At 42.9% G+C, this 21,775-nt stretch overlaps 1 protein-coding gene across 6 annotated transcripts in view; it reads right to left on the reverse strand.

Moving 5' to 3' along the window:
• Positions 1–21,775, reverse strand: part of spsb4 (splA/ryanodine receptor domain and SOCS box containing 4) — a 252,980-nt gene that overhangs the window by 30,668 nt on the left and 200,537 nt on the right. The window lies entirely within an intron of this gene.

The following is a 21,775-nucleotide window of genomic DNA, read 5'->3' on the forward strand; positions in this document are numbered from 1 at the left end:
TCAACCCAGAATACACTACCAAATCTGTTGTATATAGCCTTTGATACCACATCTGCTCATACCCACAAGAGAAAGACTTGGAACTCTTGGATTTACAACACACATTTCTCAAACTACAATACTAACATAAGGAAGTGAAGAAACAAATTGATAAGGCAAGATTAATATCCAGGAGCTGTCTATCAAATGATGGAACACTCCTAGTGGTCACCCACAGTCTGCAGCTGAGGCCACTGAAACACATCGGCAACAAACTACCATCAATTCTGGAGAATAATGCAGCCCCCTCTGTTGTCCCACAGAAAGCCTCCATATCTTAAACAGCTACTTACTTAAACAGGATCCAGGAAACAGCTACTTACAGCAGGATGGTAGTAGAGGAATAAGACCTGTCACAGAACTAGGTGCCAATTATGCCCCCCCCCAAAAAAAAATCTATTTTGGGAACAGTGTTTTAGGGGCCTGTAATATCACCAGCAACATCAGATGTGCATTTATATGCTTTTGCTCTAAGTGGCATATGCCATCTTATGCCAGCATACCTTTCTACATTCTAAATTACATGGTATTATCCAAAATCAATTTCAAAACATTTCAACTTTCCTGGACATGCAGTAAGGGATTTACTAGTTACACTCCTTGAACAACAAATTTAAAAAGGAAGACAAGAAAGAGAAATAGCTGGATACATTCAAAAATTCCAACCCATTATCATAGGTATGGACTAAGACAATGGCTTTATGGCACATTGATGTAAGAGACCTTGCTACTGCACATATATCACGTAAGAAGAACTAAAAATTTCAAGAAAGAAAACCTTTCTAGGAAACCCTAGGTTTTCCAATTAAATTTTATGTTCATATTCCAGTGCAAGTTAACTATAGAGTTGTACTGAAAGTTGTTCTCTCAGGTTAGCAATAAACATTTGCATTTCTTCACTTTCTTGGGGGCCCTGTGCCACTGACAGTAGTGAGTGTGGAAGGTTGGCTGTAACATCATATAGGAGTTGTGTAATTTTAATCAAAAGGACGGTCTATGCCCTAAGATGCCCAAAGGAGGGGTTGCTTACCCATAACCGTGTTTCTTCAAGTGGTCATCTGTGAAATTTGCAGTTTTCTGCACCTGTGCAGTAAGTCTTGGAATCTTCTGGAAAGCTTCTAACTTTATGGCTATAGCCCTGCCTTGTCTCTAGTAGGTATATAGCCAGTGGGAGGAGCTGTAGCCTCAGTTCCTTCACTGCCTAATGCAGCTAAAGAACCAAGGCATGATTGGAATTGGGAGAATGGATGGGGATTGTGAATTTCACAGATGACCACTTGAAGAAACATGGTTACAGGTAAGCAGCCCTCCTTCTTCTTAGTGGTCTCTGTGAAATCGCAGATATAATAGACAAGCAAGCTACTGATCTTAGATGGTGAGCGTCATGCTGACGATGACTGTAGAACAGCTCTTCCAAATGCAGTATATTTCCTGGAAGCTGCATAGATCTTGTAATGCGTGACAAAGGTAAGCGGCTTGTACCAAACAGCTGCCTGCAAACCCCTTGAAGGGAACACCTTTCAGGAAAGCCAACGGCGGACTGGGGAAGGGCTGCTGCATGTGAGTGCCTTGCCCCATTGCCTGTTGAGGGCCAAAATAGTAAGAGTGGCTGCCAGTTGCAACTTAGTGCCACAGAACACACATTTTTTAAAGCAAGGAGTAGACATGACTGGCCTGAGTTGTTCATGGTCAAAAGCCATAGTAAGTAGGAGTATCCAAAGAGTAGTCAAATAGATCCCAACTCTATTATTCTATGATTCAAACAGTCCATAGGTCAACACAAGGTAAGCTAGTCAGAAGATTCCAAGACTTACTGCAGAGGAAATTACCATATGTGCAATTCCACAGAGACCACGAATAAGAAGTTTAGGGTTTTTTTTTTAATTTGGAAAGGGAGGAAATAGATAAAGGGAAAACATGTTTGGCTCTGAGTGACATATAAGAATCATTTATATTCAATATCCATTCACCTGGACTATCCACACTCAATTTTGCTCTCAGACAACCTTAAATAGCTAATTGGCTTTTGGTCTGTAACTGGAGTCCTAAGAACATACTGCAAAATAGGAAACTGCAGTGAAAGCTCAATGTTTACTTCTGACAAGAGAACACCCGCTCATTGTTCCGACAGCTCAAGGACACTCCATTACAGAGACAGCACTTCAAACATAACAACTGTCAGTTCAATTGCATAAGTACAAGTGATGTAGGTTCACATTCTACTTTTCCTGTCTGTTCAGGATTTTAATCACTGTACACATGCCAGTGGATTAGACACATTTCATGGGCAGTTCTTTCACCAAAATGGAAGGGAAATCTTTATTACTTTTACTATTTAACTGTACTTAAAGGAAGATTTTTACAAAATATTAGCCAACATACGCCTTGACCAAAATAGCTCAGCAGATAAACCCGGTGGCCTAGACTGAACTAGAAAATGACATTATCACTGCCCAAAGAAATATCAGCACATCAGAAACCAAAACACTAAGGCTGGACCTAAACTGCCAAATAATATAGTTGGAACTCCATTACATGACCAGTGTAGAGTAGACACATGTAATGCAGTTCAAACTGTATTATTTAGCAGTGTAGATCCAGCCCAAGAAAGAAGAAATCTGCACCTTTTCTCCCTGCATGAGCTCAGCTTCCATCCTTCCTCTCGCTCTGACTTGAGAAGGAGAGTGGAATGGAATGGAATGGATAAGAGTACAGATTTACAATGTAAGTAACTAGAATGTAATTTCAAATATGTACTCTTCGATTGGCACAGTTGTGTACATTATACTGTTATGTATCATATGGCTGATGCTACTCATTTGCTAGTGCATTATATGGAAATCATCCTTCAGATTAACATTTAAAAGAGATTGTGAAGTCTTCCATTCTGGGAGTTGAATGTTGATCTGGGAAGTGGGACTCCACGTGAGTAGACTACAGCCCCAGGCCCTTTCCATCTGGGTATGACTCAGCACTTCCAAGAAGGGTGCAGCTATAAACCTGAGTCCACAAGGCTCTGGCAGGGCTGAGGAGTCTACTGTGCTGCTGCAGAAGAGGCCAGAAACACCTCCAGCAAGCCCTTCTGTTGCTGCCTTTGGGATTCCACGTGAGTAGACATCTGCAAGGGCCACCTCGCCGGACCGGGAGGTGGCCTACCCCACTCCACAGACTGTGGCCGCTAGGATCTGCCCTTTCAGTGTGTATGGAATGGCCTGCTCTTAGCCACTGCCATGACCGCCTGTCACATCAGTGCCTATAAGGGTTGATTTGCCGGACTGGGAGGGGGCCTGGTTCCACCCCACAAGACGCGGTGGCTAGAATTTGCTGCCCTAATGGCTTCAAAACCACTTGGGAGATAGCCATCTTGTCTTACAGTAAACTCGAGAGTCCTAGTCCAAAGATTTTGTGCACAGACCATCTATTTGCTATCCTTGTATATGCAGGGACTAAGTTTTTGAATTTTTGGGTTGTTTAAGTGGGCTTAAACCCTGAGGACTGGTTATTAAGGGCGATTAGAATAGCCAGGGTTTTAGAATATTGTCCTCTAGTGGGTGCAGCCATTCTAATTGTGGATCCCAATTACGAGAGAGTGCTGCATGTGTTTATTTCCACGGGCCCCTTTCCGCGTGTGGACCACAGTGAGATTCCTGAGCTTTTTTACTACCTAGAGACCTTAACAAGTGAACTGATGACTTGACTAGAACTGATGGAGCACCACTCACCACAATTGAACGCTGTGCTCTCAAACATGTGTAACCTAACAGGTCAGTCACTGGGTCTCCTCTTCCAACATTTGAAGACCCTAAACAACAAACTAGATTACCTACTTGAGGCAGTAACTCTAATTGTGGCTGCCCCAACTAATATATCCAGCCATCAGGGGGAAAGGGTAGAGGCGCTTTTGGGCCAGACAACAATGCCTCGATCCTGGGGGGAATCAAAATGAGCCCTTAGTCTCTTCTGGAAGGGGGGAGGCTGAATATGGATATGATACCAAGGAATGGGAGAGGGGAAAAGTTTTGGGCGGGAGCTTAACCCAAAACTGCAGGGAAACGCTCAACAGACTGGATCATACGTACAAGATTCCTAAGGAGGAGAAGGAGTATCTTAGCAACCAGGAAAGACAGTTATATCATCAGGGAAGACAGACACATCATAGGGTTCTCCAGTCTGATAAACTGTCCTTTGATGTGACAGAAACCTGCCTAAACAGAGATAGATGGATCTCACTGAGCAGGGTTAAACAGTCCCTTTCCCATATCCTCCTGATGTATCCATCTGAAATTAAAATCAATTCCATCAACTGGCTTCATAAAGATAACATCAATAATTCCCTGCGTTTATTCGCTGCATTTGATGATACCACCATAGCTAAGGATATATATGCAAGCAAGCCTATGTTGTGTAAATGGGGAATCCTAGTAAGGAGGGTCTTTCAAGATCTAGCCATCTACCCACTACTATATGGGCTTGGATGAACCGCCCAAAGAAAGAACTGCTCTGAGGCCTTTAATCTCGGCAACACAGATCCATGACAGTGATCCAACTCATAAATCGAGGTCCTCCACCCCCTTGAGAACAAACTGGGAAGAGCTCCAAACGGTACCCCCGGTTGGTTCCTCCCCAGTATTAAACTTCATCCTTGGAGATGAACCAAACCCAGTAAGCCCCTCCCAAAGTAATCTACCCTCCCCCCCCCCAAAAAAGAACTTGCTTTAAGTTGACTAGTTCTCCATCAGAATCTAGACGATAATAACTTGGGGAACAGAGACTTTCGGAGCCAGGGGTCTACCATTAAGACTGTACTGGGGAAGCGGAGATGCAACCCAGGGAGAAGTGCAACAGAGTCTTTGCGAACCTGAAGCGAGATAGGTCAGAGAGCCAGCATGACAGTCCCCCTGGGCTTAAGGTCCTGCTGATAAACGCTAGGTCTGTGAATGGTAAAACAACTGCCATTCAGGATTTAATCCTCGATGAGGGAGCAGACCTAGCATGCATCACTGAGACCTGGCTGGACGAGCTGGGGGGGGGGGGGTAAACCTCACCCAGTTCTGTCCTCCAGGCTTCGGGGTGCATCAGCAGGTCAGACCTGGGGGGCGGGGAGGTGGTGTTGCAGTGGTCTATCAGTAGTCTATCGCCCTGATCAGGTGCCCTGCTCCTCAATTCTCTGGGTGCGATTGTGTCCAGCTGAAAGTGGGCAACCGGGGGAGTTTGGGGCATCTGCTTGTGTACCGACCACCCCGCAACACAGCAGTCTCCCTACCAGAGCTCACAGGGGTGGCCTCTGAACTGGCGTTGGAGTCTAACTGGCTAATAGTGCTGGGAGACTTCAATGTTCATGCGGAGACCACCCTGTCTGGCATAGTTCAGGACTTCATAGCCACCATGATGACCATGGGGCTGTCCCAAGTAATATCTGGATGCACCCATGTAGCTGGACATACATTGGACCTAGTTTTCATAACGGACAGAGGTAATGTTGGTGTGGAAGGGCAAAAAATTCTTCCATTGTCATCAGTTTTCTTCCACTGTCATCAATTCTTCCATCAGTTTTAGACTTACCGTAACCTCCAACCTCCGCAGGGGTGGAGGACCCATTAAGATGGTCCGCCCCAGGAGACCTATGGATCCGGATGGATTCCTGACGTCTCTTGGGAACTTTCCTGCCATGCTGGCTGATGATCCTGTTGATGTTCTGGTAAACCTCTACAACTCAGTGGTGACTAGGGCGGTTGACACAATGGCCCCTGAGCGTCCCCTCTTGTTGCAACGAGTCAAGCCAGCCCCCTGGTTCACCAGGGAGCTGGCGGTGATGAAGCATACAAGATGGGGGCTAGAGAGCCGCTGGCGGAAGACTTGAAGAGCATCCGACCGAACACAGGCTAGACCCTCACTTAAGGCCTACTCTGTGGCAATGAAAGCAGCTAGAAAGACTTTCTCGACTGCTTGCATTGCGTCTGCAACAACTAGACCAGCAGAGTTGTTTTGGGTGGTCAGGGAACTTCTCCTTCCTCATGAGGCAGAGGAGCCCCCTGACCAGCAGACAACCAGGTGTGGAGAGTTCACACATCATTTTGCAGATAAAGTCGCCTGAATGCGCTCCGACTTAGATGCCGGCGTTAGGGATGTAACAGAGGCACCTGTCTGTCAGGTTTTGTTGGATTCATTTCAACTTGTTCAGCCTGATGATGTTGACAAGGTTCTTGGAGTGGTGAGAGCCACCACCTGCGCTCTAGACCCTTGCCCTTCCTGGTTGATTGGTTTACGGGAATTATAAATGCCTCTCTTCAACAGGCGCATATACCATCTTGCCTCAAAAAAACAATTGTTAGACCTGTTCTGAAAAAGGCAATGTTGGATTCGGCTCAACTGAACAACTACCGACCAATCTCCAACCTCCCATTTTTGGGCAAGGTCTTGGAGAGGGTGGTCGCTTCCCAGCTCCAGGAATCCTTGGATGAGACCGATTACCTAGATTCGTCACAGTCTGGTTTCAGGCCTGGTCACGGGACTGAGACGGCTTTGGTCGCCTTGGTGGATGACCTCAGCAGAGAGCTAGATGGGGGAGTGCATGCCTACTGGTTATCTTGGACATCTCAGCAGCGTTCGATACCATCAACCATGGTATCCTACTGGGATGGCTCACGGGAATGGGTTATGGGGGCATTGCTTTGCAGTGGCTCCGCTCCTTCCTGAGGGATCGCACCCAGTTGGTGAAGCTGGGGGATACTTGCTTGGACCCCTGGCCTTTGACCTGTGGGGTCCCACAAGGTTCCATTCTGTCCCCTATGCTTTTTAACATCTACATGAAACAGCTGGGTGAGGTCATCCGGCATTTTGGAGTTCGGTGCCACCTCTACGCAGATGACACCCAACTCTACTACTGTTTTCCACCAAACTCCAAGGAAGTCGCTCAGACCCTAAACCAGTGCCTGGCAGCTATGTCGGACTGGATGAGGGCTAACAAGTTAAAGCTTAATCCAGACAAGTCAGAGGCCCTCCTGGTCAGTCGTGGAACCAATCAAGGTATTGGGTGGCATCCTGTGCTCAACGGGATTGCACTCCCCCTGAGGGAGCAGGTCTGCAGCTTTGGGGTCCTCCTGGACTTAGCGCTGACGCTTGAGGCTCAGGTATTGATGGTAGCCGGGCCTTCGCACAACTAAAACTTGTGCACCAGTTACAACCATACTTTGAGAAGTCTGACTTGGCCATGGTGGTCCACGCCTTGGTTACATCCAGATTGGACTACTGCAATGCTCTCTACGTGGGGCTGCCTGCGAAAACGGTCTGGAAATTCCAGCTGATTCACAGGTCGGCAGTCAGGCTTCTGATGGGAGCTGGTTATAGGGAGCACACAATGCCCCTATTGAAGCAGCTCCACTGGCTGCTGATAAACTGCCAGGCCCAATTCAAGGTGCAGGTACTTACCTATAAAGCCCTACATGGTTCGGGCCCTACCTATCTCATTCATCGCATCTCCCCCTATGAACTGGCGCAGGCTTTGAGATCAGCCGGGGAGGCTCTTCTCTCATTCCCACCATCGTCCCAAGTACGTTTGGTGGGGATGAGGGGACGGGTCTTCTCTGTGGTGGCCCCCCAGGCTCTGGAGTGCTCTCCCTAAAGAGATCAGACAGGCCCCCACTTTACCCACTTTTCATAAAGCACTAAAAACCTGGTGGTTTAGGCAGGTTTTGATCAAGATTAGTTTTCATTTGAATCCAATTGTGGTATACTGCTCATCACCTGCCCCTAAGATAGGTATATAAGTTCTCATCTACCCTTAAAATGGATTAAGGCCAGCCTCGCCCTGACTGTTTCCCACCCCTTAATTGAAGGCTGTCACTGCGATTGTTTTTAACTGAAATTGCTGTGTTTTATCTATGATGTATTTTTGTTATATTTTATTGTATGTTGTTTTGTATTTGTACTCTTTGGAAACCGCCCTGAGTCCCTTTGGAGAGATAGAGCATTATATAAATAAAGTTTTATTATTGGTATTATTATATAGTTATGGTGACTATGGGAGTAACCTGAGTTAAAAGGGCATGGTTATGTTGTTCAGGGGAGGGGCTGGGAAGACAAAATGCAGCTCTCCAGATACTCTTGGACATCAACTCTCAGTGTTGTTCATATGATTGAAGTTAGAGCCCAAGAACATCTGGAGGACCAAAGAGGTTCACCCAATTTAAACAAAGATTTAAAGCCAATTAAACTCACATTACTGAAACAATGGCTCACTGCTATTTAACATTATCTTGCAGAAAATTGTGTTTAAGGAGAGACCTAAGCAGTATGGCCCAATTGAGTAAAGTAAGAAAGTTTGTCCAGACCAATGACAGTCCATCAATTGTTCTCTTCTTAAGAATGACTTGCAATGTAAACATTCAGGGCATCTCCCTCTTTTATAATACCAACAAAATAGTAAAAGGTAATGAAGGGAAGGAAGGAAAATAGGAGAGCTGATCTGAAATGATGGCAAAAATCAACCACCTCTGTGTATATACAAATGCTGTGTGCAGGAAGGAGTAGAATTCAAACATGCTTTTCCCTGCCTGGCTTATGATAAATGATTGTCTTGGAAGTTGTTCACTGTCTGCCTTTTTCTTTTTAAAATCAGAATTTATTTATTTCATAAGTACATCAATACAAAGAGAGCATTATTTACAAACCAAAAGCTGGAGTGGGCATTGGAGTTTTGCTATTCTCTTTCAGGATAGTACTTTCAGTTATCGTTGGTGATGTCAGCAGTTTTTTTAGATGAGTTACTGGAATCAGATCTCTCCAGACAGGATATATTTACAACAGTGTCTATACAGTTTTACAATAAACTGATGGATGATTCATGTTATTTTTCTTAGCTGTAGTCATCAGAAGTAATCTGGAGCCATAGAGACAGCACACATAGATATAATTCTGCACAATTTGACACTCTCACAGGTCTAAAGACTGATAAATATGTTTGCTGATATTGAAGAGAAGAATACATATTATTAAGTATTTCATTGAACCGTGCTGAGGTAGACCATTTTCTCAGATTTTGGGAAATAATTTTTTGTCTACAGCTGCCAAAATCTTTCAGGTAGGATCAGAATGGTTATGTAGGCTATGGGGTTACGGGAGCTAAAGCCTTAAAACATGAGTTTGTTCAGCTCTTCAAACAACAAACTTGTAAAGAACAACCAACTTCACATGAACAATAAAATAATTGTGCCTCCTTGGTTTTGTTTCTTTGCTTATTTGTGGGTCACAGATAAATTAGATTTTATTGCCACTGACAACACACAGTTATTAGATCCTACATAATTACTTGAATATGTGAATAATTTATGAGGACCGCAATACTTAAATCACTTTAAACTACAGACTCTACCAGCTATCTCTACTCTACCAGCATGCATATATGACAGCCAAAAATATATCCATTATTTGTCCCATATTTCATCCATTTAAAAAGGAAGATATTCAACACGGATCTACTAAAGAGCTATAGCTATGTGATAGAGCATGTTGTGCTTTGTCTGCTACCCTTTGAAATCTCTGGCAATTACAAATATGAGCATGAAAGAGCCATCCCAAAACCTGGAGATTAACTGCCAGTCAATACAAAGCAATACTGAAGCCAAACATTAAATGGCATTAAGCTGCTTCCAATGATCCTAAGGGAGAGTTCATCATTTGATGGGAGCAGTGCTATATGTTCAATAATGTGAATCTTTTCTGGATTTTATATATTAAACACATCCCCCTGAATTTCCAAAATATTTAGTTATGATCTTTTTTTCCTTATACCACAATTCCAAAATATTTCCAAACAGTAACTCGTAGGATTATAAAATTTAGTCACCACTCAGCAGCTGTAATTAGGGCTGATGTTAAAATTGAATGATCACAAATCTCTTGTGACTTCAAACGTTGCTTTTTGCTGTTCTCTTTGAGCAGTAAAATCAATTTTTCAAGACACTCATACTGCATTATTGATGTGGATATGGCAAACAATATCTATAATCCCATTAGCTGACCTCTAAAAGAAATGTTAGCAAGTACATGATATTTAATGACCATTTTAAAAAGTCTGAAATGCCCTTCCGTAAAATTGTACCTAGTTAGGCAGCTCAAGGCTTAGTCTGACACATGGCCTATTAAAACAGCTGTCAGTCAAATGATCATTTATTATTCAGAAACTTCACAGGCTTTGTGGACCAAAGCCACAGTGATCTCTTCTTGTGTACATTAACTAATCAACCAAACAAGTCATTCTGCATTCTGGCTACTATGCACATGAGTTAGAAAAACTTTCTGTCACTCAATATTTCATTGAGTGTATAGGAGCCCCCAGATGGCATAGTGGACTAAGTGACTTGAAGGTTGGGTTGCTGACCTGAAAGCTGCCAGGTTCGAATCCCACCTGGGGAGAGTGTGGATGAGCTCCCTCTATCAGCTCCAGCTCCACGCGGGGACATGAGAGAAGCCTCCCACAAGGATGGTAAAAACATCAAAACATCCGGGCGTCCCTGGGCAACGTCCTTGCAGACGGCCAATTCTCTCACTCCAGAAGCAACTCCGGTTGCTCCTGACACGGAAAAAAAAATTGAGTGTATAAAAACACAATGATTTGAACAAGAATTGGGCTCCAGTTAACTATATTTTTCAGAAAGGCTGTGTCCTCTGCAGTAGCATTCCTGGCAAGAGGTGGTTGATGCTTACATGGTGATTTTTTAATTTCCCAACTTTGTGAACAAATGCCAGTTCATGTCTGCTTTGTTTCCATACACATGCTCACTTTCCATTTACTCAAAACCCCATTCCTCACTGCTGGGAAGCCATAAAGTATCTTAGACTAGCATGTGCATATAAATATGTATACACTAGCTCACCCATATTCTTCATTCATATTCAAAAATGCTTAGTTCAAGTGTGAATAAATTTATCTCAACCATAAGTACATTGAAATGGCAGTAGTTACATTACAAAAAGAAAATACAGTGTTCCCTTACTTATCGTGGGGGTTACGTTCCAGGACCACCTGCAATAAGTGAAAATCTGCGAAGTAGGGACACTATATTTATTCTATGTGTGGAGGAGAGCAAACCACAGACCACTTACTACAATGCAGTCTGTACTTTATTTTAGTAGTTACAATATACAGTACACCAGCAGAGAGGAATGGAAGCTAAATAACCCTTTTTATTTCCAACTCTTCCTTACCCTCCCCCCTCCCTTTCCCCCTCCCAAAACCCTTTGCACACTGCAAAACCCTGCAAAACAGTGAAAATACCGTGATAAATGTGTACATTAATATTAATTGAAAACCCACAAAACAACGAGGGAGCAAAAAGTGAACTGCGAAGTAGCAAGGGAACACTGTACTGCATTCAACAAATAAAATAACATTTTATTACAATTTCAGTTCTTCAGCATGTCAATGGCACTAGTTTGTATTTTTATAAGTTCACCATGACTTCTATAGATGTCAAGATGACATCCAGTTCCAACCTGTCAGCATGACTCTACCTCTGACAAAAATGTGTGTGTGTCTGGGTGCATACATCTCACTATACATACCATATACCATTCATTATGTGTAAGTTGATATATTTACTTAGCACAAACTACATGCAGCAACTTCTTCTACGAGGCCATGGATCGAGCAAGGTTGTGGTACAGAATTTCCATGCTTCCAAGAGATCTGTTTTCTTTTATTTATAGTCTCACCTTTTTGGCAGCCCAGGGACTTAGGAGACCTTCACAAATCAGAACAGATACAACAGGTTTTTCTGCCACAGAACACCCCAGAGAGAGGGGTGTTCAAAAGGGAGAGAGGAAGAAAAAAAGGAAAAAATATATCAAAATTGTTAATTAAAAACCTAACAAAAATATCTTCTTCTATTTCTTTAATAAAATAGGGCAGGGGAGGGAACAACATGACTGAAAAGTGAAATCATATTTCTGGAGGATTCCATATGAGTCAATTTATTTTTTAATTGAAAGTAAGAACAATCCAGGGATGGAGGAATTAAGGGCTGCACAACCAGCCTGAGGAGGTTGCATAAATGTGGCCACAGGGTTACACCTTGTTCACTCCTGATATAGAGGATCTATAGATTTCTCCATTCTGTTCTCTTCTGCAACTGGGTGTAGTTCCACAGTTCAACAATACTGTGATCAGTACCAAATATTTCCTCAACTTACTGCTATAAGATTAGCTTTGCTGGTGTAAAGGATGCAGCACACTGCAGGAAAGCATTACAGCCCTTTCACAGATGTGGTCAAGTGTCCTCTCACAGCCAAGGGCAGGATTGGACCCCTAAACACTTAATTCTATCCAGACTATCTCTGGCCATCAGTTCAATTCTCCATGGCTGGCAAATAGGGCCACTGACCTGGGAGTCCATCGTGCTGCTCTCTGGGGCTCCCAGCAGTGTTATCGAGGGTGTCTTGCAGGGTATGTGTTTTGCTTTCTATATAATCTAAATCTTTTTCATCCACAACTGGTCTGCTGCCCTGTCTGTCTTTATAGACTTGTCAGCAGCTTATGATACCATACATCATCGCCTCCTCCTGAAAAATGTATAGTATCACAAAGGATTACTAACTCACTTGCTTCATAGAAAATCTGCTACAAAACAGGAGCTTTTTGTTGAATTCAGGGTCAGAGAAGCAGATGGAGGAAACAGAAGAATGGCATGCCTCAGGGAGCATGCTTGCTCCATCAATGTTTAACATTTACACAAATGACCAGCCACTGCCAGAAGTGACAGAGAGTTTCATCTATGCTGATGATCACGGATCAAGCAGGGTGCTCTTACTGCCTATTACAGGGAAAACCAGCTAATTCCTAATCCATCTAAAACACAGACGTGTGTGTTTCATCTTAAGAACAGACAAGTATCATCTTAGGAACAAACAAGTATCTCAAGCTCTGAGGATTACCTGGGAAGAAATCCCACTAGAGCATTGCAGCACACCAAAGTACCTGAGAGTTCCTCTGGACCATGCTCTGACTCATAAGGAGCACTGCTTAAATATCTGGCAAAAAGTGGGTGCTAATACTGTAAGAAAGCTGACTGGCACAACCTGGGGATCACAACGAGATACAGTGAAGACATCTGCCATTGCACTCTGCTGCTGAATATGCATGCCCAGTGTGGAATACATCTCACTACATTAAAACAATGGATGTGGCTCTTAATGAGACATGCTGCATTACTACAGGATGTCTACCTTCTGCACCACTGGAGAAGTTATACTGTTTAGCCAGTATTGCATCACCTGACATCTGTCAAGAAGTAGCAGCCAGTAATGAAATGACCAAGGCATTGACATCTCTAGCTCATCCTCTGATTGGATATCAGCCAGCAAGCCAACACCTTAAATCAAGAAATAGCTTCCTAAGATCTACAGAGATACTCACAGGAACACCTCAGCAAGCAGGAGTCCAAAAGTATAGGTTAAAACCCGGAACCTCAATCAGTGGCTGATACCAGATGAGAAACTGCCCCCGGGCACACAGAAGACTGGGCAACTTAGAAGATGTTGAACAGACTGTGCTCTGGCACCCTGAGATCCAGAGCCACAAGAGATGCTACAAAGTGGAGTCCACGACATGCGAGTTTAGAGGAGGGCAAACCACAGACCACCTATTACAATGCAATCTGGGCCCTGCCACATGCACAATGGAGGGCCTTAGACATCAGAAACACTCTAAGTGGTCAGCTTTTTGTCAAAGGAAATTTAGTACAATGCCAAGTTTTTAACTTTGTTTGTGGTTTTTCTATACATTATAACTGTATTCTCAATTCGCTTGTTATGCATTGTTATGCATTGACACGATAAATAAATCACCAATAAAAAAATCCAAAAAAACTGCACTTTTCTTGCATTTGGCAAGATACTCCCTCACCTCAAACTGCAAAGCTAAGGGAAAACATAACTAACAAAGTTACTAATACAAATCAATCCTTTATATAATTACAGGTAACTATTAACACTTAGCATGATGCTAACAATGCCTCTATACTCCATCTGTCTATTAGCAAAGTCTAAATTCACCATGATGCCCCTTTGCAACCAATTTTACTGTTATAAGGTCGTTCTGGAGAATCTTAGTTAAAATGTGGGTTGCAGGCATAATAAATAAGCCATTATACATAACTGCAGAAAGGCGTTGCTAAAACATTCATGCCATGGACAGCATTTGTCCCAATGTGTGTGTTTTTAATGGGATGGAAAGAAATGGAAAGTATTTCATTTTTCAGCAACTAAGAAAAGAGGCATGCACACTGTAAAACCAAAGTCAAATTTGTTTAGTTTGGCCATATCCCAAACTAAGCTTTCTGGCTTAAAAAAAAGCAAAAGGGGGGAGTGATATATAGCATTATCCTGCCGTCACTCCCTCTCCATTCCGTTGGCTATTTTTAAGAATACTTAGCCAGCTATTTTTTTAACAGCTCTGCCTAAAAAAAAGTAAACAAGTTAGAAAAAAAGTTAATGTTAAAATGATTGTTCTTTTTCCATATAAACACATGCAATAATGAACTTAGAGAGGAAAAAACCCAACTGGACCTCACAAGCCAGTTATTATGCATGTATTACCTGAAATAAAACTAATTTTCTTCTACGCAATGTTTCCACGAACATGAGTTTTGTTTCCCGATCCCATCCCAGACAAATATAGACAACATAATTTAAAACTTGCACTGTTAAGAAAAGTCTTTGCAAGCTATCTTGATTCTAGACTATTTGAAAAATCACAACTTTTGATATGAGCCTGCCCATGTTCTTTGATGGAAGAATTTCCCTCAGGGCAGACAGGCCCTATATCCCAGGATCTGATCCCAGGCTTTTTGCTTTAAACTGAATAATATGAATTTGCACTGTCAGATAATCTGGGATAAACAAAACACCTAGGATCAGATCCTGGGATATAGGGCCTGTTTGTAAGGGCCCTCAGGCTGACCACTGCCCGCAGCATATCTGGTGAGGATACAAGATCTGGGAGCAGTTCGTTCGGTGGCTGCTCCAAATTATGGGACTCTCTTCACTAAGAGAACTTGTTGGCCCACTCCTTACAGTCTTTCTTCCAGGAGCTAAAACCTTTTTTTTTTTTGGAGGAAGCATTTGGTTTTTAGGATGTTGCAGCAGATAGAATTTTTGGTGGGCCATTGGAAGTTGTAATAATTATTGTATTGTAATGTTGTTTAATGCTATTTTTAACTTGTGGTTTTTAATTCTGTTAGTGCTTTAATTTCTGTATTAAGGTTTTTTTTTTTAAAAAAAAAAAGTCAGAACTCCACATTCCTTGAGATTAGAGATACAGAACCCCCATGAAAGTAAAAAAAAAATCATGAAAAAATTGCTATTCTTTTTACCTGAAAAATTCTAGGTCTCCCAGCATGATTCTATGGTTGACTTCCACTGGAAGCTGATCACTGAATTGCACAGGAGAGCCTAAGAGATTTCTAGAGAAAATGTTAATCAATTCCGTGAATAAGCAAATCTGGAAAAATCAAAACCTCAAATATAGTGGGATTATTGTTTTGGGTTTTTTTTAAAAAAAAGATTCCATACACCATGTTGAAGCCACGTAACAATAAATATGTGCCTTCAAACTGTCTGTTGCCTTACAGTGTCCCCACGAATGTCAAGGGGCCTTCTTAAGTCTACATTCCAGGGGTTTACCATTGCCTTCTTTTAAATAATAGCCTGCAGCACCTAGAGTTCCTTGGTGGTCCCCATTGCAAGTACTAACCAGACCTGATCTTGCTACTTTCCTAAGAGTAAATAAGATCTGTTACCCTTAGGGTATTAGCCTGTCATTTGGATTGTATATGTTGATTTAATTAAAACTGACAAAACTACAAGGCTTTCAGGAAAACTGGTGTTTCAATCTCCAAAACAGAGGACATGGGTTAGTTTTGTCTTGTATTAAAACATCTCTTTAATAACTATTCTACATAAGGCCAAATGAATGCAGTCAACATGCTGATCAATTTGGAAAGGGATCTGGTAGTTGGGTGGCCAGTTTCTTTTCCCAAACCTCTAACTCTTCAAATCCTACCATTCTTTTTTGGCAATGCATAACAACTCAGAACATTTTAGAAGAAATGCACAGTACAGAAAATGTGGTTATAGGCAGAAGAGTTTTTCACGTGGTCATGCCTTTAATTATTCATCTTTGTGGTATTTCCTGCTTGCTTATCTTGGGACCTTGTCACAAGTGCTGCCGGAATCGGCACAAATCGCTGCAGACTGTGGTGATTGCAATGGCACCCACTCAGGGAGTGCGGGGACGTGTCGCCCTGTGCCCCGCACTGACCGAGCTTCCCCCCTACCTTATCACATGGGGGTAGCCTCTTTCAGCCGGCCCGGCCCATCTTTCCTAAATGGAAATACTGGGAGCCTTCTGACATCTGCTGCCAGCAGAGGTTTTCATTCCACTTTCACCCAGAAGTACTTGTAATGTAGATGATGGGAGCTGGTGGGTTCCATGGCTAAAGTAGAAAAAAAACCCTCACCGAAATTAAGCCAGTGAGAAGAGGTCCTTAATACTACTTTCAACTTATTGTAAAACAAGATCATTTAAGAATAAGTTAAAGCACAGAATCTTACTCAAAGACATTGCCTACACACTTAACCTCAGAAACACAAACAAAACATCTTCAACTTTATGTACATTTATATGTAAATCTATTGTAATTTACAAATACATGTTGTTTGTATTCACTGTGTTCAACATCTGAAAGCAAAGCTGTTTTCAGTATTAAACAGCCAATAAGAGTTGCCATGCTGTGTGAAAAATGGTTTGTCGCTCACTGAATCTTTTCCCTGGTCATTTCCATTTCTATGTTCCCACATTTGGCATTTGTGCACCCAAAACCTCACAACTGAAATAACGAAAAGTACAATAGCAGTAAAAGATAAGTGATAGGAAATTCAGTATTTGTACCATGTCCTATTCTTTGTGGAAACACATCTGCTATTACAAGTAGCTGTTTTATTATCAGACAGAATAGCTATATAGAGCATTAACTTGTTTGTTCCTACCGAAGGCTGTCAATTATGAGGCCATTTATCTAAGAGATGTAAAAGGTCAGGCTTTTTAACACTAGAGGGTGATTTGTGATTTTTTTTTATATAGACAGAAAAATGAGAGAGTATATAGACAGAAAAATGAGAGAGTGCCAGCTGGAAAACCAGCTGTAAATTGCAGCTAGTAAAACAACAATTTAAACATCTGCATTGAGACGTGAAAATCCAAATTCAAGTGTTCTGAACAAGCAAAGAGGTGTCCAAACCAAACCTCACATGGGAGAGAATTTCACAGCCTTCAAGTAGCCTCTAAGAAGGCTCTCTCCTACATACTTATCCAATGTGTCTGTGATATTGAGGGTGTTTTTTGTGTCAGAAGCGACTTGAGACACTGCATGTCGCTTATGGTGTGAGAGACTTAGCTGTCTGCAAGGATGTTGCCCAGGGGAAGCTCGATGTTTGATGTTTTACCATCCTGTGGGAGGCTTCTCTCGTGTCCCTGCATGGGAAGCTGGAGCTGACAGAGGGGAGCTCACCCCACTCTTCCTGGATTTGAACCGCCGACCTATCGGCCAGAAGTCCTGCTATCACAAGGGTTTAACCAACTGCACCACAGGGGGCTCATGTGATTTTGGTGAAACCAAAGGAAATCCCTACCCCAAAATTCTTAAAGCCTGATCATGTTCATATTAGGAGATACAGTTTTTCAGACTAGATTGAAGCCAAGTAGGGTTTTAAATGCTATAACAGGTACTTTAAATACTTTGAATTGTGACAGTATTCTGTGCACAATGTTAGTCAAAGCTAGCTCTATGAACTACATGAGAGTAACAATTTTTGTCAAGAGTCAGACGCCAATTAGCGAACAAAAATAGAGTTTATTCAGCAGATAAGCCAAAAGGTAATGTTAACACAGAAAAAACCTTGAAACACTTCACTATCAGTGCTTCAAGAGCAGTTCAAACAAAAATATAATTCAGCAACACAAGCAGGTAAAAACAAAGCTAAACAAACTTAGTGCAAACTGCACTTTCTGAGTCCAAGCCCTGCCAGCCGGCTCTGTAGTTTTCAAAGGAACAGTTCCCAAAAAAACCCACCAAATTGGTCAGGAAACAAACAAACAAACTAAGAATGCAGTAGACTGCTTCCACAATGTGGATAAAGCCGAAGGCTCCAAAAGGATGGTGAAAAGACGTCGTCCGGGATTCCAAGGTCAGGTCAGGAGATAACAGCGGTGTCCAAAGAGCAAGCCAGGAGTCAAAAGCCGATAGTAGTCATCAATCACAGGGCGAAGGCAGTAGCAAGGTCAAATTCCGATCCAAGGTCTGAAGAGGGTGCAGTCATCCAAAACAGGTCCACGATAAGACACAGTGAGAGCCAAGCTAGGTGATAACAGCAGATTCAAATCATAGTCCAAGTCCAGTCTTCATGGAAACACAGAGATCCCAATGGCGCCTCAGCAACACCTTGCCACACGCAAAGTGCAGTGGCCAAACATTCCCATTTTATTCCCCTTCCTCCTGGGTGACCAAACACTCACACCTAAACACCAGGTGTCCCAAATCTACTCAGAGTCTGAGCTCCACACAGCTAGAGCTCGTGGATCTGGAGTACCTAGCAATTCGTCGGAGTCCCAATCATCCTGCCCACACTTAGCCCCATGAACACTTAAAGAACCATCCTCCCTTCTCCAAGCATCCCAATTGGGATCAGCTCCTGCAGAAACCCCAGGTTCAGAAGTATCCATAGATCCCAAATCCCCAGACATCTCCGGTGGCTGTGCCCATTCAGTGCCCACTTCCCCAGCCACCACCTGTTCCTGAGCATCCATCTCCCCATCTGAATCTTCCTCAGAAGATCCCCCATATAGCTCTCTAAGTCGCTTCCTGCGCAACTCCTCCAGTGAACCCTCATCACGAGGGTTTTTTCTTCCTCTTCGAATTCCATCCCCATCAACCATAATCCCCGAAGGCGCAGTCACAACAATTTTGGTTCTAGATGCAATACTGCATTTAGGTCTAAGATGAGGATGAAAAAATGCATCCATGAGTTACTCTCAATCTTAGCTATATTTGAGAAACTGGGAAGCACAGTGTTAGAATAAAGGTTTTTCTTGTTCTTGTTAAATGCATTTCCTGTAAAATCTAATGAATGCACCTTCAGATGTCACCACAAAAGCACACTTGCTAGCTCAGGTAACCCTAAAGTCTTAATTAACATTTCATCCCTTTAAAAAGGCCAGTCAGATGAACAGGGCCGGTTGTTTCTACGAGGCCGCTGACGCGGCCGCCTCGGGCGCTGGCCGCTAGGGGCGCTGTCGAGGCGTCGACAGCGACCCGTAGCGCCACCGACGCCTCCGGTGTTGGCACGGGGCTTCAATCCCCGCGCCCACGCCAAACCGCGACAAGCAGATAGGCCATTTTGCCCTTAGTCTACAAACTAAGGGCAAAATGGCCTATCTGTGCTGTGCGCACGCGCACAGCACAGCTAGGCCATTTGGGCCTTACTTCCTGGTCGCGGCCGCCGATCGCCCGGGCGATTGGCGGCCGCGACCAGGAAGTAAGGCCCAAATGGGCTTTCTGCGCTGTGCCCGTGCGCACAGCGCAGATAGCCCATTTGGGCCTTACTTCCTGGTCGCGGCCGCCGATCACCCGGGCGATCGGCGGCCGCGACCAGGAAGTAAGGCCCAAATGGCCTATCTGGCAGGGCGCATGCGCACAGCACAGCTAGGCCATTTTGCCCTTAGTCAACAAACTAAGGGCAAAAATGGCTTATCTGGCTGTGCGCATGCGCACTGCCAGATAGGCCATTTTTGCCCTTAGTTTGTTGACTAAGGGCAAAATGGCCTAGCTGTGCTGTGCGCATGCGCCCTGCCAGATAGGCCATTTTTGCCCTTAGTTTGTAGACTAAGGGCAAAATGGCCTCTCTGGCTGGGCGCATGCGCACAGCGCATTTCACCCGTGGAAGCTTCTAGGCACTAACAACCTACCCTCTACGCATGCGCAATACCATAGCCCGCGCTGTGCATGCGTACTGAAAAAAAAAACATTTCCACGAGGCGTGTGGTGTGTGGGGACTGACTAGGACAACCAGCCAAACAACAATCGTTTAACATAAAGAATCAAGGCCCAGGGATACCACAGGTCTCCAGCAGCCTTCTGAGCAAGGTAATCAAGGCTGTCTGAATTAGTGACAACAAGTTGCAACTAAACTTACAAGTCAATCTTACATTATTTTTCAAAATGGATGGGCATTGCTCTTGTGCTTTCATGTTTCCTAGCTTCTTACTACTATAATCAGTTTTATTTTATTTTTTCTTTGTTGTCAGGAGTGACTTGAGAAACTGCAAGTCGCTTCTGGTGTGAGATAATTGGCCATTTGCAAGGACCTTGCCCAGGGGAACACCTGGATGTTTAATTATGTTACCATCCTGTGGGAGGCATCTCTCATGACACAGTTGACTGTGTGTATCATTTGTACAAAAAGTAAACAGTATAAAATATATAGAAGCATAGATTAAAATAAGGAAGTGGATGGGCCAATTTCTAATGTGTGTGCATTCTAATGTGTTAATTCTTCCATCTATGGAATCATTTCTGTAGTAATGTGAGAAATAATTTCAGATATGTGATACAAATACATATTTAAATATTAATTTGTACATGCTTTCTATAAAAGTACATGTTTACTGTTTAATCCCTTGTTTTGGGAGTTGTAGTTGGTGATTTTATGTTATGTTAAAAAATTAATTGAGTAGGGAGTTGTAGTTGCTGGGATTTATAGTTTTAATAATTACATATATTATATAATAATAAAGTAGCTGTGCCCAACCACGCTTTGCTGTGGCGAAGTATGGTGTTCTGGGAAATAAAGAACAGTAGAGTCTCACTTATCTAACATAAACGGGCCGACAGAATGTTGGATAAGCGAATATGTTGGATAATAAGGAGGGATTAAGGAGAAGCCTATTAAACATCAAATTAGTTTATGATTTTACAAATTAAGCACCAAAACATCATGTTAGACAACAAATTTGATAGAAAAAAATAGTTCAATACGCAGTAATGCTATGTAGTAAGTACTGTATTTATGAATTTAGCACCAAAATATCACAATGTTTTGAAAACATTGACTAAAAAAATGTGTTGGATAATCCAGAACGTTGAATAAGTGAGTGTTGGATAAGTGAGACTCTACTGTATTGAGGAATTGGTGGTAGTTAAGGTAAAGGGTAAACTTGTTGTCGAAGGCTTTCATGGCCGGGATCACAGGGTTGTTGTATGTCTTTCGGGCTGTGTGGCCATGTTCCAGAAGTATTTTCTCCTGACGTTTCACCCACATCTATGGCAGGCATCCTCAAAGATTGTGAGGTATCCATACCTCATTAAGTCCACTCATGTCTGATTCTGGGGGTTGGTGCTCATCTCCATTTCTAAGCCAAAGAGCCAGCGTTGTCCGTAGACTCCTCCAAGGTCATGTGGGATGACTGCATGGAGCGGTGTTACCTTCCCTCCAGAGCAGTACCTATTGATTTACTCACATTTGCATGTGTTTGAACTTCTGGGTTGGCAGAAGCTGGGGCTAAAAGTGAGGGCTCACTCTGTTCCCCCAATTCAAACCTTTCGGTCCAGAAGTTCAGCAGCTCAGCGCTTTAACACGCTGTGCCATCAGGGGATATTATTTCCTAAAGGTTGTGAATATACAATAT

This window comes from Anolis carolinensis, chromosome 3, assembly GCF_035594765.1.
Source record: "Anolis carolinensis isolate JA03-04 chromosome 3, rAnoCar3.1.pri, whole genome shotgun sequence".
In the NCBI taxonomy this organism is placed as follows: domain Eukaryota; kingdom Metazoa; phylum Chordata; class Lepidosauria; order Squamata; family Dactyloidae; genus Anolis; species Anolis carolinensis.